At 43.2% G+C, this 18690-nt stretch overlaps 1 long non-coding RNA gene across 6 annotated transcripts in view; it reads left to right on the forward strand.

The window, feature by feature from the left end:
• LOC137538251 (uncharacterized) overlaps positions 1–18690 on the forward strand; it is a 117821-nt gene that overhangs the window by 61559 nt on the left and 37572 nt on the right. For 3 of the 6 annotated variants that reach the window (XR_011024721.1, XR_011024719.1, XR_011024720.1), the window contains exons 4-8: positions 11674–11789; positions 13410–13526; positions 13684–13773; positions 16821–16953; positions 17047–17357. This is a non-coding gene — a long non-coding RNA (uncharacterized lncRNA). The other 3 variants (XR_011024723.1, XR_011024724.1, XR_011024722.1) reach the window with 3 other exon arrangements.

Below are 18690 nucleotides of genomic sequence, written 5' to 3' on the forward strand. Positions count from 1 at the left end.
GAAAACTCCATGCACCGATAACAGAGGACAACAGACAGCACTCTGTGGGGTAGGGAGCAACAAAGGGAAAGAGAGGGACCACGACCTCCCAATATATCCTATCCAAATTAAGAGGGTATATAAATTTGTATGCTTGGTGAAAAAACAGTGACAGAATAGAACAGCCTCAAACGGAGCTCCGAGGGCATCTAGTGGTGAAATGAGAAACAGTCACAATAATCGTGCAAGACAGGCCCCAAAGGAAACAGTGAAATTTATGCAAAAAATTAAAAATTATTAAAAAATATTAAAAATGCAGTCAAATTGACCAGTATATGCGGGCCTTACAAAAAAGCATGCAAATGTATGGAAAATAAAAAATATGATAAAGCATTAAGAATTATTGATAAAACAGTTTACATCCAGTTCAATATTCAAACCAGCTGGACTGAGGGTATTCAGTCTAAAGATCCATTCAGTTTCTAATCTCGATATATCTCTTTCTAAATTTTGTCCCCTCCAGCATCTTTTAGTACCATCGATAACACAAAACTTCAAGCCTGAAGGGTTCCTGTCGTGATGGAGGGCAAAATGTTTTGAGACCGAATGATCCTTAAACCCTTTACGTATAAGGTAGACGTGTTCTCCCAATCTTTCTTTAAAGGTTCTAGTGGTTCTACCTACATATCTCAGTCCACAAGGACATTCTAAAAGATAAACTATATGTGTGCTTTCGCATGTGAAAAGACGTCTAATCTGCAGTGTGGGACTTCGGTGATCATTCCCAGCAAAGGAAGTAATTTTTCTGGGCATATTAATGCAAGCCTTACAACCTTTGCATTTCTTGCATCGAAAAAAACCTTTTAGGGGTAATAAATGGGCAGAGGCAGTTTTAGGTGGATCTATATGGCTATGTACAAGACGATCTCTAAGATTAGGCGCTCTCCTGAAGATAACTCCCGGATTGTCCGCAAGCATAGGACCAATCACTGGATCACTCCTCAGGAGATGCCAATTCTTGTACAAAACTTTTTTTATGTCTTTGTGTTGGATATTATATTGAGTGAGAAAGTTAATGCCATTCTGTTTAGTAGTATCCACTGTTCTATTCCTCTTGGTGAAAGACCGGACCTCCTGACCAATCTCATCCCTCACAGATACAAGGTCTGAGGCCGGGTAGCCTTTATCTTTAAATCTAGAGATGAGAAGGTCACTTTGGATAAAATAATCAGTTTGGGAGGAGCAATTCCTACGCACACGGTGGAATTGACTCCTAGGTACCCCCTTAAGCCATGGACGATAGTGACAACTAGTAGTAGGAATAAAGCTATTTCTGTCAGTCTCTTTGAAAAAGGTTTTTGTAGTAAATTGATTGTTGTCAAGAGAAATCACTAAATCCAAAAAATTTATCTCTGAGGAGCTACAGACACAGTTAAAGACCAAATTATCCGTGTTATTATTAATATGTTGAATAAAGGGTTGTAAAGAATTTAAATCCCCCCTCCAGATGACCACCACATCATCTATGTACCTCTTGTATAACAGTAATTGAGGAAAAAGATCAGTTTTAATGAAGATCTCCTCCCAGCAGGCAAGAAAGAGATTTGCGAGGCTGGGTGCATACTTCGCGCCCATCGCAACGCCGACTTTCTGTAGATAGTACTGGCCGTCAAACCAGAAATAATTCCTGGTCATAGAGAAATTAAGGCACTCGATCAAAAAATCGATTTGTGCACGATTGAGCGTCTGGCTATTTTCCAAACAACGGCGAACCGCATGCGTTCCCGCTTCCTGCTGGATAACTGTATACAGAGAGGAGATGTCTGCGGCCATCAAGACACAGGGATCTGTACAAATCAAAGAATCCAATAACTCAATCAGATGTCCAGAATCTCTTAGATAAGACGGAATAAGGGGAACGAGAGGTTGTAGAAATTTATCTACAAATTCCCCTAAACGTGAGGTAATGGAATTAATCCCACTCACTATGGGTCTACCCGGAGGGTGGAGGGGATCTTTGTGCACCTTAGGAAGATAGTATATAACCGGGGTTCTAATAAAAGAGGGAATAAGATAATCTGCCTCCAATTTATTCAAAAATCCTTCCGATTCACCTCTCAAAACTAATTCTCCCAATTCGTCATAAAAACGATTACCGGGATTGCCCCTTAATAATTGGTAAGTGGGCTGGTCACTCAACAATCTAGTCATTTCTTCCTTATAATCTGTTCTATCTAGAAGAACAATTCCCCCCCCCCCCCCCCCCCTTATCCGCAGGCTTAATAACCATATCTTTTTCCTCTAGAAGTAATGATAGGGCATTCTGGACTTCAATGTTACCTCTGGGTTTTTTTTACCTCCAAAGTTTGAATGTCACTCAACAGTGATTTCTTGAAAGTTTCTATAGCATGATTATTAGAAATTAAAGGGTTAAAAGTGGATGTATTCCTCAGTCCACTATTAAATAGATTTCTCTCTAGACTAAGATCCACAGTATTACTTGTGGGAGCGGTTTTACTAAGAAAAAACTTTTTAACATTAAGCTTGCGTATAAATTTGTGAGCATCAATAAACAAGTCAAATTTATTCAATGGTTTTGGTGATGCAAACTTAAGACCCTTGTCTAGAAGTTTCATTTCAGATTCCGTAAGAGTGTGTGAGCTCAAATTAAAGATACCTTACCCTACTTTTCCTTCCCTTTCTTTTTTCTTAAGTTGTACCCTTCGTCCTCCTCTAACGCCCCTTCTAGCAGTGGGCTTTCCCCCTTTTTTTCCCTGGTGGCTGTCTTTGGATCTATAAAAGGGGTTGTCGGTTCCTCTTCAGACAACTCCAAGTCTGATTCAGAAAGATCCGAAAAAATCTCAAACCGATTTTGAACAGGAATAGGTTTACGCTCAGGTGGTGGGGGATAGTTTTTAAAGGGTTTAGGAATCCATTGTTTGAGAGGTTTTGGTCTCCTAGGTATAAAATAGGGAGATGGATTATTGGGTACAAAATCCCGTGGGTAATATTCCTCCGGACGGCCACCATCTTCTAATGGATGTATGGGCCTTTGGTAGTCCCTATCCTGATTGGGGCGAACCGGAGGTCTGTAAGGTCTAGGGGGACTTCTATCACGGGGTGGACGAGGGTGCTCCACTTGACCCTGGTGGAGTGCAAGGCTACTTCCTGAGTTCCAGTGACTACTTCTGGTACAAGAAGTGCCTGCTTTTCATCTAGAAAGAAGTTTTTACATAGGAAAGATATGCCCTAGGGCAGAGTAATCAATCTAGCTTTTAATTTAGCCTTAACTAGCCTACTACGAATTGAATATGCAGGTAATATTGCATTCACCTCTTTTTATTCACACTATCTGAGAGATCTTTTGCTACTGTCTCTCTGACACAATGCAATTTGTCACAATGTTTTATTTCATGTTTGATGCTTTCTGCCTTTGACTAGTGTAGTCTGAATAAGGTGGAGCCTAACCACTCCCACTTTTTAATTCAAAAATGTTATAAAGTTGGTGCTGGCCGCCTGGTCGCCTTTCTCCCCTGATGACGCAAGATTGCGAAACCGGTCGGGAAGGCGACAGGCGGCACCATTTTATTTGAGGTCTTCTATTGACCATTTTATGCGCGCTACTTTTTTCGGGGTTCCCAGTGCACGGGCCCCGTATGTGAGTTTTCCTTTATCCTTGTTTTTAATTGTTTTACTTGTTATGTAATAAAGACGGTTTACACTTAGATGTGCCGTACATCTCTTTCATGTCACTATCCTACCGGACTCCCCTTTGGTGAGTCTCTGCGATCTCAGGATATCTACTATATTCCGGAGGAATCTGTAGTGTGCAACATCGCTGGTGAAACGACACCATTTGAAAGTTCTGCGGACCACCTATCAAACTCGTTTACAACCTTATAATGTGGGTTGTTGGAATCTGGTAAGCCTTGCTTCTTTACCCTTTTGTTCGAAGATCCTGTATACCAAAAAATGATGAAAGCTGTATTACTATAGACCTGCGCTGACTTTATATATTCATTGCTTGTGTGGACTTTTGGACATTGTCCTTCTCGGCTGCGGTCGCCTTCTGCCTTGGCGCTGACACTTGTTGTTTATTTTTGACTTTGTCCTACTGTTTAGCAGCCTTGGAGTTCCTTTTTAGCTTTGTAACTATTGCTTGTTTATCTGCTGTTTACTCGTCAGTCCTTCAATATGGCTGGTAAAATGGATGTATTTGAATTTATGGACTGCAGAGACTATGATTTAGACCACATCTTTTCAGAAAGGATTTCACCTATTGCAGAGGATAATGTTGAAGGTCAATTTAAGGAGCTGAGCCATTTTTGTGAGAAAAAAACTCTCTCTCTGGTGGGAGATTGTCACACTCGAGAGATATAACAAGGATGGCCTAGCCCCGAGAAGATTGAGATGGGAATTTATTCCTAATGAACAGGAGCGAATTACCATCTCTGATGAGAAATTTATGACCTTTTTTAAAAAATGTAGTAAAGAATTGTTGGAAATACTAATAGAAGGTAAAAAGAAAAGATTGAATATGTTCAATAAAGATATTGACCAGATTCAGAATAAATTAAATCCCTTTAAGGACTCAGAGGAGTATGATGCTCTTTCTGATGACTTACATGGATATTTACGCAAAATGGATAATGATATTAAAAAGAAAAAACAAAAGAAATATCAAAGGGATTTTATGGATTATAAGAAAGGAATTGTTTTCAAATGGCAGAATAAAAATGGAAAAGATGGTGATCCAGTGGATAAACCCGCGGATACCGGCATTACTCCCTGTCCGGATCCAAAAAAGAGGCCCCCTCTTTCCCACCCCCCTCCTAAGTCTCTGCCTAGGCCCCCTCCCCCTCCTCTTCCCAGGCATCCGCCTAGGCACATTCATAATAATGGATATGACCCACCACGTCAACCACCGCGTCAGATACCTCACCCATACCCTAAACCTTATGTACCCCCATACAGACCGAGGTATGAACCACCTCCCCCAAGATACTATGAAAACCCTCTTCCACCCCGTGATAGAAGTCCCCCTAGACCTTACAGACCTCCGGTTCGCCCCAATCAGGATAGGGACTACCAAAGGCCCATACATCCATTAGAAGATGGTGGCCGTCCGGAGGAATATTACCCACGGGATTTTGTACCCAATAATCCATCTCCCTATTTTATACCTAGGAGACCAAAACCTCTCAAACAATGGATTCCTAAACCCTTTAAAAACTATCCCCCACCACCTGAGCGTAAACCTATTCCTGTTCAAAATCGGTTTGAGATTTTTTCGGATCTTTCTGAATCAGACTTGGAGTTGTCTGAAGAGGAACCGACAACCCCTTTTATAGATCCAAAGACAGCCACCAGGGAAAAAAAGGGGGAAAGCCCACTGCTAGAAGGGGCGTTAGAGGAGGACGAAGGGTACAACTTAAGAAAAAAGAAAGGGAAGGAAAAGTAGGGTAAGGTATCTTTAATTTGAGCTCACACACTCTTACGGAATCTGAAATGAAACTTCTAGACAAGGGTCTTAAGTTTGCACCACCAAAACCATTGAATAAATTTGACTTGTTTATTGATGCTCACAAATTTATACGCAAGCTTAATGTTAAAAAGTTTTTTCTTAGTAAAACCGCTCCCACAAGTAATACTGTGGATCTTAGTCTAGAAAGAAATCTATTTAATAGTGGACTGAGGAATACATCCACTTTTAACCCTTTAATTTCTAATAATCATGCTATAGAAACTTTCAAGAAATCACTGTTGAGTGACATTCAAGCTTTGGAGGTAAAAAAACCCAGAGGTAACATTGAAGTCCAGAATGCCCTATCATTACTTCTAGAGGAAAAAGATATGGTTATTAAGCCTGCGGATAAGGGGGGGGGGATTGTTCTTCTAGATAGAACAGATTATAAGGAAGAAATGACTAGATTGTTGAGTGACCAGCCCACTTACCAATTATTAAGGGGCAATCCCGGTAATCGTTTTTATGACGAATTGGGAGAATTAGTTTTGAGAGGTGAATCGGAAGGATTTTTGAATAAATTGGAGGCAGATTATCTTATTCCCTCTTTTATTAGAACCCCGGTTATATACTATCTTCCTAAGGTGCACAAAGATCCCCTCCACCCTCCGGGTAGACCCATAGTGAGTGGGATTAATTCCATTACCTCACGTTTAGGGGAATTTGTAGATAAATTTCTACAACCTCTCGTTCCCCTTATTCCGTCTTATCTAAGAGATTCTGGACATCTGATTGAGTTATTGGATTCTTTGATTTGTACAGATCCCTGTGTCTTGATGGCCGCAGACATCTCCTCTCTGTATACAGTTATCCAGCAGGAAGCGGGAGCGCATGCGGTTCGCCGTTGTTTGGAAAATAGCCAGACGCTCAATCGTGCACAAATCGATTTTTTGATCGAGTGCCTTAATTTCTCTATGACCAGGAATTATTTCTGGTTTGACGGCCAGTACTATCTACAGAAAGTCGGCATTGCGATGGGCGCGAAGTATGCGCCCAGCCTCGCAAATCTCTTTCTTGCCTGCTGGGAGGAGATCTTCATTAAAACTGATCTTTTTCCTCAATTACTGTTATACAAGAGGTACATAGATGATGTGGTGGTCATCTGGAGGGGGGATTTAAATTCTTTACAACCCTTTATTCAACATATTAATAATAACACGGATAATTTGGTCTTTAACTGTGTCTGTAGCTCCTCAGAGATAAATTTTTTGGATTTAGTGATTTCTCTTGACAACAATCAATTTACTACAAAAACCTTTTTCAAAGAGACTGACAGAAATAGCTTTATTCCTACTACTAGTTGTCACTATCGTCCATGGCTTAAGGGGGTACCTAGGAGTCAATTCCACCGTGTGCGTAGGAATTGCTCCTCCCAAACTGATTATTTTATCCAAAGTGACCTTCTCATCTCTAGATTTAAAGATAAAGGCTACCCGGCCTCAGACCTTGTGTCTGTGAGGGATGAGATTGGTCAGGAGGTCCGGTCTTTCACCAAGAGGAATAGAACAGTGGATACTACTAAACAGAATGGCATTAACTTTCTCACTCAATATAATATCCAACACAAAGACATAAAAAAAGTTTTGTACAAGAATTGGCATCTCCTGAGGAGTGATTCAGTGATTGGTCCTATGCTTGCGGACAATCCGGGAGTTATCTTCAGGAGAGCGCCTAATCTTAGAGATCGTCTTGTACATAGCCATATAGATCCACCTAAAACTGCCTCTGCCCATTTATTACCCCTAAAAGGTTTTTTTCGATGCAAGAAATGCAAAGGTTGTAAGGCTTGCATTAATATGCCCAGAAAAATTACTTCCTTTGCTGGGAATGATCACCGAAGTCCCACACTGCAGATTAGACGTCTTTTCACATGCGAAAGCACACATATAGTTTATCTTTTAGAATGTCCTTGTGGACTGAGATATGCAGGTAGAACCACTAGAACCTTTAAAGAAAGATTGGGAGAACACGTCTACCTTATACGTAAAGGGTTTAAGGATCATTCGGTCTCAAAACATTTTGCCCTCCATCACGACAGGAACCCTTCAGGCTTGAAGTTTTGTGTTATCGATGGTACTAAAAGATGCTGGAGGGGACAAAATTTAGAAAGAGATATATCGAGATTAGAAACTGAATGGATCTTTAGACTGAATACCCTCAGTCCAGCTGGTTTGAATATTGAACTGGATGTAAACCGTTTTATCAATAATTCTTAATGCTTTATCATATTTTTTATTTTCCATACATTTGCATGCTTTTTTGTAAGGCCCGCATATACTGGTCAATTTGACTGCATTTTTAATATTTTTTAATAATTTTTAATTTTTTGCATAAATGTCACTGTTTCCTTTGGGGCCTGTCTTGCACGATTATTGTGACTGTTTCTCATTTCACCACTAGATGCCCTCGGAGCTCCGTTTGAGGCTGTTCTATTCTGTCACTGTTTTTTCACCAAGCATACAAATTTATATACCCTCTTAATTTGGATAGGATATATTGGGAGGTCGTGGTCCCTCTCTTTCCCTTTGTTGCTCCCTACCCCACAGAGTGCTGTCTGTTGTCCTCTGTTATCGGTGCATGGAGTTTTCTATGCATAATCATAGCCGCACTACACGGCTGAGTATATGAATTTGCATAATTTTGCATAATTTCCATTTATCGGATACCTATGGGATTTGTCTTGCATGATCACTATGGATGCTCCTCACTTTCACCACTTGAGGTCCCCAGAGCTCCCACGGAGGCTGTTCTATCATTTCATTGTCTCCACTATACATACAGATTTATGCACCTTCTTAGTACAGTATATTAGACGTGCTTTTCATGTCACACCTAAGCACACTTCATGCATATGTATAGTCGCACTGCACTGCTATGTGCTTCATTGTTTACGCTTTTATGATCGTATGCGTCACAGCATACGCATTTTTTTTTTTTTTTTTTTTTTTTTTACTAAATGCGACCTTATTGCAGCATAAGATCAATTATTTTTGTTTATTGTTCCATATGTCGGTTTAGATGCTCGCAGTGGATTTTTGTCCCTATGTGCGCTATTTGTTTTATGCTTCGCCGCATGCGTGTTCTACATTGTAGTAGAGACCGCTTTCACTTTAGATGTGCTCTTTATGGCACGCTTAAGTAATCTTTATGCGTAATCATAGCCGCATTACACTGCTGTACATATACATTTGCATAACTTTGCATAATTTCCATCTATCGGATACCTATGGGATCTGTCTTGCATGATCACTATGGATGTTCTTCACTTTCACTACTTAAGGTCCCTGGAGCTCCCATTGAGGCTGTTTTATCATTTCATTGTTTTTACTATGCATACAGATTTATGCACCTTCTTAGTATAGTACATTAGACGCGCTTTTCATTGCACACCTGAGTACACTTCATGCATATTTATAGCCGCACTGCACTGCTATGTGCTTCATTGTTTACGTTTTTATGATCGTATGCGTCATTGCATACGCATTGGATTTTTTTTTTTTTTTTCTCCTTCACAGGAAGAACTTGTGCTCCACTTGACCCTGGTGGAGTGCAAGGCTACTTCCTGAGTTCCAGTGACTACTTCTGGTACAGGAAGTGCCTGCTTTTTATCTAGAAAGAAGTTTTTACATAGGAAAGATATGCCCTAGCGCAGAGTAATCAATCTAGCTTTTAATTTAGCCTTAACTAGCCAACTACGAATTGAATATGCAGGTAATATTGCATTCACCTCTTTTTATTCACACTATCTGAGAGATCTTTTGCTACTGTCTCTCTGACACAATGCAATTTGTCACAATGTTTTATTTCATGTTTGATGCTTTCTGCCTTTGACTAGTGTAGTCTGAATAAGGTGGAGCCTAACCACTCCCACTTTTTAATTCAAAAATGTTATAAAGTTGGTGCTGGCCGCCTGGTCGCCTTTCTCCCCTGATGACGCAAGATTGCGAAACCGGTCGGGAAGGCGACAGGCGGCACCATTTTATTTGAGGTCTTCTATTGACCATTTTATGCGCGCTACTTTTTCGGGGTTCCCAGTGCACGGGCCCCGTATGTGAGTTTTCCTTTATCCTTGTTTTTAATTGTTTTACTTGTTATGTAATAAAGACGGTTTACACTTAGATGTGCCGTACATCTCTTTCATGTCACTATCCTACCGGACTCCCCTTTGTTGAGTCTCTGCGATCTCAGGATATCTACTATATTCCGGAGGAATCTGTAGTGTGCAACATCGCTGGTGAAACGACACCATTTGAAAGTTCTGCGGACCACCTATCAAACTCGTTTACAACCTTATAATGTGGGTTGTTGGAATCTGGTAAGCCTTGCTTCTTTACCCTTTTGTTCAAAGATCCTGTATACCAAAAAATGATGAAAGCTGTATTACTATAGACCTGCGCTGACTTTATATATTCATTGCTTGTGTGGACTTTTGGACATTGTCCTTCTCGGCTGCGGTCGCCTTCTGCCTTGGCGCTGACACTTGTTGTTTACTATACTAGCTATACTGGGGCAACTATGGGGGCCACTATACTAGCTATACTGGAGGGCAGCTGTACGGGGGCCACTATACTAGCTACACTGGGGGCAGCAACACTACCTACATTGGGGACAGCAGCTATGCTGCCTATCCTGGGGGCAACTATACTAGCTATATTGGGGCAACTATACTACCTTCACTGGGGGCAACTAGCTACCTAAAGTGGGGGCAACTGCTAGCTACCTATACTGGGGGCAGTGGCGGCACCGGGGGGGGGGGGGGGGGGGGGTGCTTTGGGTGCCGAAGCACCCCTTCAAATTCTCCAAGCACCCCCCAGCGTGAACTGACTTTCGGCATCTAATAGATGCCGTATCAGTTCACCGCAGCGGCAGAGCAGGGCTATATAAAATGTCCGGAGCCCTGCTCTGGAGACTTTGGGAGTTGCTGGCTGCAGAGGATCGTGGGAGCTGCGCACTGGACGGAGGCCGGAACAGGAGCTCTGCTGCAGGTGAGTAAATTTTTTTTTTAAATTTATATTAGCAGCCAGGGGTAGCGTTTATGTTCTGGCCAGGTCTGCCACACGATTGCATGTATTTTCTGGACAAATCTGTCGACATGATTGCATGTATTTTCTGGGCAAATCTGCCGACATGATTGAACGTATTCTCTGGGCAAATCTGCACACATTACGTGTATTTTCTTGAGAAAACCTGCACAATTACGTGAATTTTCTGGTGAAAAGGGTCACCAAAACTTGGGTCCACTGTCTTTGTGTTGCACTTTTAAAGGGAACCCGAGGTGAGAATAATATTGAGGCTGCCATATTTATTTCCTTTTAAGCAATACCTGTTGCCTGGCTGCCGTGCTGGTCCTCTGCCTCTAATTCTTTCAACCACAGACCCTGAACAAGCATGCTTGTTTCTGGTGTGATTCAGTTCACTACTGCAGCCAAATAGATCAGCAGGGCAACTAGTATTGTTTAAAAGGAAATAAATATGGCAGCCTCCATATTACTCTCACCCGGGTTCACGTCAAATTACAGTTAGCTCTGCCCTCATCCGGTCATGGCCACTCCCATTTTTTTGCTCCTTTACTTTTTTTTGGGGGGGGGGGGGGTCTTATAATACCCAGCACCGGGTGTCAAATGCCCTAGGTACGCCACTGTTTTTAACTGACATTTTTTATTGTAACAACCAACGATTTATACAGGAAAATCATGACCATTAACAAGGTTGCCCAAACTTTCGTATCCCACTGTATTGAGTGAGGCGACCTTGGACTACACTCCATAAGGCCTGGGACCCACTAGCAGCCTTTCCTAAGTGTTTTTGTGATTTTGAAAAGCTCTTGCTAATGTAATGCTATGTAGGATTTTTATGAAATCACATCCCTCAAGTGGGATCACACACATAGCATTACATTAGGAAGAGCATTTTAAATCACAAGTGTTTAGAGGAGTACACACCGTCAATTTTGATTGGCCAATTTTACCACCTCCATATAGTATGAGGGTAAACAGGTATTGCATACTATGTACAATCATAATTGAAAATATGTACCAGGCTTTAGGGAAATGTTTGCTGCTATGTATATGTTACATCTGCCTAACACAGTTTAGTGAATAGGGATTACTGACTACTAGTGAACATGTGCATTATGCTGTCTTTAATGCAATGTGAATTTTTTTTTTCAGTTTTCTTAGACTCAGCTCATCATCAGATGAACAAGAAATGAACACCACATTGGGGGTTAAAACTAAAACTGACAAATGTGCTATGAGGGCACAGAAACCTCTTAACCTCCTTAGCGGTATGCTTGACACTGTGTGAATTTTATCTTTTTTTTCAGTTTTCTTAGACTCAGCTCATCATCAGATGAACAAGAACACCACATTGGGGGTTAAAGAGACTCCGTAACAAAAATTGCATCCTGTTTTTTATCATCCTACAAGTTCCAAAAGCTATTCTAATGTGTTCTGGCTTACTGCAGCACGTTCTACTATCACCATCTTTGTAATAAATCAACTTATCTCTCTCTTGTCAGACTTGTCAGCCTGTGTCTGGAAGGCTGCCAAGTTCTTCAGTGTTGTGGTTCTGTGATGCATCTCCCTGCTCCAGGCCCCTCTCTGCACACTGCCTGTGTATTATTTAGATTAGGGAAGCTTCTCTCGTCTCTCTTATCTTTTACAAGCTGGATAAATCCTCCTCTGACCTGACTGGGCTTTCACATACTGAGAAATTACATACAGGCAGAGCTGTCTGCACTCTGCAGGAAGAAACAGCCTGACACTTCAGTGGAAGATAGCTGCAGGGGGAAAGAAACACACAAATGATCTCTTGAGATTCAAAAGGAAGGCTGTATACAGTCTGCTTGTGTATGGATGTATTTTCTATGTGTGGACATACTGTACATCAACCTACTTCCTGTTTTGGTGGCCATTTTGTTTGTTTATAAACAAACTTTTTAAAACTGTTTTTAACCACTTTTAATGCGGCGAGGAGCGGCGAAATTGTGACAGAGGGTAATAGGAAATGTCCCCTAACACACTGGTATGTTTACTTTTGTGCGATTTTAACAATACAGATTCTCTTTAAACACCACATAAGGGGTTTAAACTAAAACTGACAAATGTACTATGAGGGCACAGAAACCTCTTAACCTCCTTAGCGGTATGCTCGAAACTGTGTCGGACATACCGCTCACTTGCCTCAGGAGTTCCCCAGGGTTAATGTAAAAAATTGCATGGCTGCAAAGCCTTTAGCTAGCACTAGGCTAGCTAGTATAAGTAGCCAGCACCCTCCGATCGCCCCCGATCACCTGATCCAGCCACTTAATACATTACCCCGCCTGGCTCCAGCGATCGGCACAGCCTCCCCGCACAGCTCCGGTCTCTCTATGGGGGGGATCGGGTCTGCGCATGACGTCAGTGACGTCATGTACAATCTTTCCTATAGTGAAGAGCGGAGCTGTGCGGGGAGGCTGTGCCGATCGCTGGAGCCAGGCTGGGCAATGTATTAAGTGGCTGGATCAGGTGATCGGGGGCGATCGGAGGGTGCTGGCTACTTTATACTAGCTAGCCTAGTGCTAGCTAAAGGTTTTGCAGCCATGCAATCTTTACATTAAGCCTGGGGACTCAAAAGCTGCAAAACCTCCTGAGCGGCGTAACACTTAGGTCAAACAACAACACTTGGAAGTGCTAAGCACACTTCTAATGCTAGTCTAGGGTCAGTTTTTAGGGGGAGCCAATTAACTTATCAATATGTTGTAGGAATGTGGGAAGAAAACAGATTGCCTGGAGGAAACCCACACAGTTACGGGAAGAACATATATACCTGTCCATCCATCTCTGTCTCTTTTCGTATATTTATACATCAAAGATTGTCATCACTATTACTACTGCTTATTTTTTTATTTTATTTTTTTCCCCAGAAATATTGTGCCAGCCCCTTTGGAGCAAGAGGACCAACAACACCGAAAATATCAGGAGAAAAGTGATTTGTTAGAAATGGATAGCCAGACATAACAGCATGAGGCAAATATGTGCTTGTATGTATAGGTTACATGTGCCTAACGTATTTAATTTTTTTTTTTTTTTTGACTAGTGAATAAGGACTACTAGTAAATATGTTCATTATGTTGTCTTCGATGCAATGTGAATTTTTTATCATTTTTTTCTGTCTTCTCTGCATTAACCCGTCGTCAGATGAAGAAGAAATGAACACCACATCGGCGGATAAAACTAAAATGAAATATGTGCTGCAAGGGTACACAAATGTCTTCAACACCCAGACTTGTAAGTGCATAGATTTTTAATGTAACGGTGCATACACACATGAAATTTGATTGGTCAATCACTGACCAATTTTATCACCTTCATGTAGTATGAGTGCCAACAGATTTTGAATACTATGAACAAATGTAGCGCAAATTGTCTGCAGCTGGGAAATTAGCATATAAACAATATAAACACATGCACAGCATGCAAATTGTGATTGGCCTAATTCCAAGCTGCATATATTTTGCATTACATTTGCATGCAATCTGGATTTGTTGCTGCATCCACGATCTCTTGTCACCCCTCATCAGTTAGGACACAACCAAAGGCATCATCTCTAAAAGCCCACCCTAGGGCTAGGACTGTCCACCATCTCTGATAAGAGCTGATTTCTCAGATAAGAAACTAAGGGTCTTGGCTGGGAACAGGCATTAGGTTAGCTGGGGGGTCTTGGCTGAGAACAGGCATTAGGTTAGCTGTAGGGCCTTTGCTGAGAACAGACATTAGGTTAGCTGTGGGGCCTTGGCTGGGAAAAGGCATTAGGTTAGCTGTGGGGTCTTGGCTGGAAACAGGCATTAGGTTAGATGTGGGGTCTTGGCTGGGAACAGAGATTAGGTTAGCTGTGGGGCCTTGGCTGGGAACAGGCATTAGGATAGTTGTGGGGCCTTGGCTGGGAACAGGCATTAGGATAGTTGTGGGGCCTTGGCTGGGAACAGGCATTAGGTTAGCTGTGGGGCCTTGGCTGGGAACAGGCATTAGGTTAGCTGTGGCTTCTTGGCTGGGAAAAGGCATTAGGTTAGCTGTGGCTTCTTGGCTGGGAACGGGCATTAGGTTAGCTGTGGGGTCTTGGCTGGGAACAGGCATTAGGTTAGCTGTGGGGCCTTGGCTGGGAACATGCATTAGGTTAGCCGTGGGGCCTTGGCTGGGAACAGGCATTAGGTTAGCTGTGGGGCCTTGGCTGGGAACAGGCATTAGGATAGCTGTGGGGCCTTGGCTGGGAACAGGCATTAGGATAGTTGTGGGGCCTTGGCTGGGAACAGGCATTAGGTTAGCTGTGGGGTCTTGGCTGGGAAAAGGCATTAGGTTAGCTGTGGGGCCTTTGCTTGAAACCGGCATTAGGTTAGCTGTGGGGCCTTGGCTGGGAACAGGCATTAGGTTAGCTGTGGGGCCTTGGCTGGGAACAGGCATTAGGTTACCTGTGGGGCCTTGGCTGGGAACAGGCATTAGGTTAGCTGTGGGGCCTTGGCTGGGAACAGGCATTAGGTTAGCTGTGGGGCCTTGGCTGGGAACAGGCATTAGGTTAGCTGTGGGGCCTTGGCTGGGAACAGGCATTAGGTTAGCGGTGGGGCCTTGGCTGGGAACAGGCATTAGGATAGTTGTGGGGCCTTGGCTGGGAACAGGCATTAGGTTAGCTGTGGGGTCTTGGCTGGGAAAAGGCATTAGGTTAGCTGTGGGGCCTTGGCTGGAAACAGGCATTAGGTTAGCTGTGGGGCCTTGGCTGGGAACAGGCATTAGGTTAGTTGTGGGGCCTTGGTTGGGAACAGGCCTTTGCTGAGAACAGACATTAGGTTAGCTGTGGGGCCTTGGCTGGGAAAAGGCATTAGGTTAGCTGTGGGGTCTTGGCTGGAAACAGGCATTAGGTTAGATGTGGGGTCTTGGCTGGGAACAGGCATTAGGTTAGCTGTGGGGCCTTGGCTGGGAACAGGCATTAGGTTAGCTGTGGGGCCTTGGCTGGGAACAGGCATTAGGTTAGCTGTGGGGCCTTGGCTGGGAACAGGCATTAGGATAATTGTGGGGCCTTGGCTGGGAACAGGCATTAGGTTAGCTGTGGGGTCTTGGCTGGGAAAAGGCATTAGGTTAGCTGTGGGGCCTTGGCTGGAAACAGGCATTAGGTTAGCTGTGGGGCCTTGGCTGGAAACAGGCATTAGGTTAGCTGTGGGGCCTTGGCTGGGAACAGGCATTAGGTTAGTTGTGGGGCCTTGGTTGGGAACAGGTATTAGGTTAACTCTGGGGCCTTGGCTGGGAACAGGCATTAGGTTAGCTGTGGGACTTTGGCTGGGAACAGGCAATAGGTTAGCTGTGGGGCCTTGGCTGGGAACAGGCATTGGGTTAGCTGTGGTTTATTAGTTTGTGTGGGGTGCATCTATCGAGACGTTCTATATTTGGAGCCTGCATTAGGCCTGGAACCCACTAGCAGCAATAGCAGCACCCCCCGATAGTTATAACAGAGCAGCCCCCCCTGCCCCCCTCATCTCTAAAAGTGGCTGGTGAGGAGGGGGACTACTTCCGGCTGGTGTGCATTGATCTACTCCCTGGTGGCCAGCCTGACAATTACTTTATAGTTCCGGGCTTCTGGCCAGCCAGGGAGGAAGGAGGAGTGACGTTGCGACGGCCTCACGGGGAGGGAGCAGACCGCGGACTGGCTGCCTCGTAGAGTGCTGCAACTGGAGCCGGAGTGTAGGAGCATGCCCTGGAGCCGGAAGAGCGTGCCCTGGAGCTGGAGGCCTGGACTGGACCTGTGCATCACCCGAGGAGCCACCCGACCCCACACCAGGCAAGCTGCAGGATTGTGTAAGTATGGGCCTGGTGGTACTGGCTGCTTTGGTCTGTGGACGGAATTGCGAGGGGGCCCGGGGGGGGGGGGGGCTGGGGGCGAGAGAGAGTTGCTGACCAACCACCACTCATACCTGGCTGACCATGCTAACCTATACAGGGGCAGTGGCCAGGCCCAGGACACCATATTGCTATTTGCTAACCTACATGGGGGGGGGGGCTGCAATGGCACCCATCTAGCTAATCTATATGGGGGGGGACTACAGTGGCACCCATCTGGCTAACCTATATGGGGGGGCTGCAGTGGCACCCAAATGGCTAACCTATATGGGGGGGGGGGGGTGCAGTGGCACCCATATGGCTAACCTGATTGCATTTTCTGAGGAAATCTGCCGACAATCTGGTTGAATTTTGTGGGGAAATCTGCCGACAATCTTTTTGCATTTTGTGCTGTTTTAACTGTTGACAATTAAGTTATTTATCACAACTTAATAACACTTTATCTTAATTAGAAACAGCAAGAATGTCCTGCTGGGATACAAAATAGATAAAGAGGGGATGTATAAAAAGTATTCGGCAGATACTTCTGCTGCGTTTCAACAACACCTTCAAAAAAAGTCATCAAACAGTAATTACAGGCAGGAGGTAAGATTCACAGTCGTGTACATAGTCAGTGGCTGTTGCTTTTGGAATTCTAAATACTAATTTGTCTTTTTTTTGTTTTTCTTCTAATTTTAGATGGGAAATGTTGGACGATTTTTGTATTTTATGGACCCCACCAAACCATCTTTGGATTTTGTTTATGAAATCAAGAAATCCAACACTTTGTTTTTTTTAATATAAGCTCCAGTCCCCAGGGAACACATGTTCCGCAGTTTTTAACTATCTAAAGCCTGTGAGAATGTTTATTAAGTTCAACCAAAAAGCCACCAATTTGTACCATAAAAATTAAAAGCTTTACAAGGCATTTGAAATATTTTTGCTCATGACATCAAAGCAAACTCGGCATGGGTATTGCCAAGGAGACAAGGCAGAAGAAGTAACTACCGGTAATCCTTAATGTCATTTTATTGTCATATGCTATAAGATTTTAGACATTCATGAGAATTGCATGTATCTTTGTTTACAGGCTTGTGTTTCTGTTAGCAGAAGAGAAAGCCAGAAACTGCTGTGAGTTGCTGGAAGTGGCAAAGCCAGAGTTCATTAAACACTTAAAGGAATACTATCAATTAAAGAATTTTCTTTTAATGCTGCATGTTAGGGCACACATTACCACATTACCACAATTACTAGGAGCAGTTTACTTCCTCACACAGCTTTGCCTCTCTGCTGTAAAGTCCTCCATCAGTTTTAAGGTCCGTACACACTTCCAATTTTTATCTGTAGATGAATGGCCAATTTTGCCACTTTCATGTACTATGAGAGCATGCCTACAGTCTTTCATAGCATTCTAATGGCCACTAATGATCCAATATTTTTCATCCAATCTTACCAAATCTATGTAGTATAAGGGTAAATTGAGTGAATATACTGAATGCATACTTCAGGCAGTTACCTTGTATTACATAGAAATGGTAAGATTGGATGAAAAAGATTGGATCAATTCATTAGTGGCCACCTCTAGTCTGTTGGCCATCATACTACATGGTGGTGGTAAAATTGGCCAGTCATCTGCAGATTAAAATTCAATGTGTGTACAGAGCCATATGCTGGGAACACACGTTTTCATTTTGTCCTTCGATAGATGGCTTCGATTGATAAATTCCGACATGTTTGATTCACCACTCGATTCTTTTCCGCTGGATTTCTCATAGAAGTGAATGGAAAAAAGATAAGAAAAACGAGCGGAAGATAAGAGAATGGAGCAGAGAATCAAAAAATTAATACATTGCGCGGAGAATCAACCGCAAAAAACGTATCATGTGTTCCCAGCATTAGATACAAAAGTGTCAGGCTCTTAAAGGGCAAGACCATGTTTCTGCACAGTGGGGTTGCTATCAACTCCTCAGTGTATAGTTTAATTATCACCTTGCTGAAAGAATATTATTGAAGGTGTTCCTTGTCTTCTGTTCTCTGACTGACAAAGATCCTGATAATGCCTTTGTATACAGTGTCTCTCCTTCTTATAGCAGCCTATAAAGTAGATGCAGCTTGGAATGTACGCACAAGTATGTTAAGGGGCCCATACACTTACCGATTTTCCCACCAATACACAGCCGATTCGATCACTGTGATCGAATCGGCTGTGAAATCGTCGCGCAAATGCTGACCGAACAATTGATTGATCATTCCCGTCCCTGTCCGTGCGGAAGATTTCACTCGATCGCCGGCGGCTCGGGAGTGCGTCGATAGCGGCATTCGAATGCCCGACGACCGACGCAG

Source organism: Hyperolius riggenbachi, chromosome 11 (genome assembly GCF_040937935.1).
Source record: "Hyperolius riggenbachi isolate aHypRig1 chromosome 11, aHypRig1.pri, whole genome shotgun sequence".
In the NCBI taxonomy this organism is placed as follows: Eukaryota; Metazoa; Chordata; class Amphibia; order Anura; family Hyperoliidae; genus Hyperolius; species Hyperolius riggenbachi.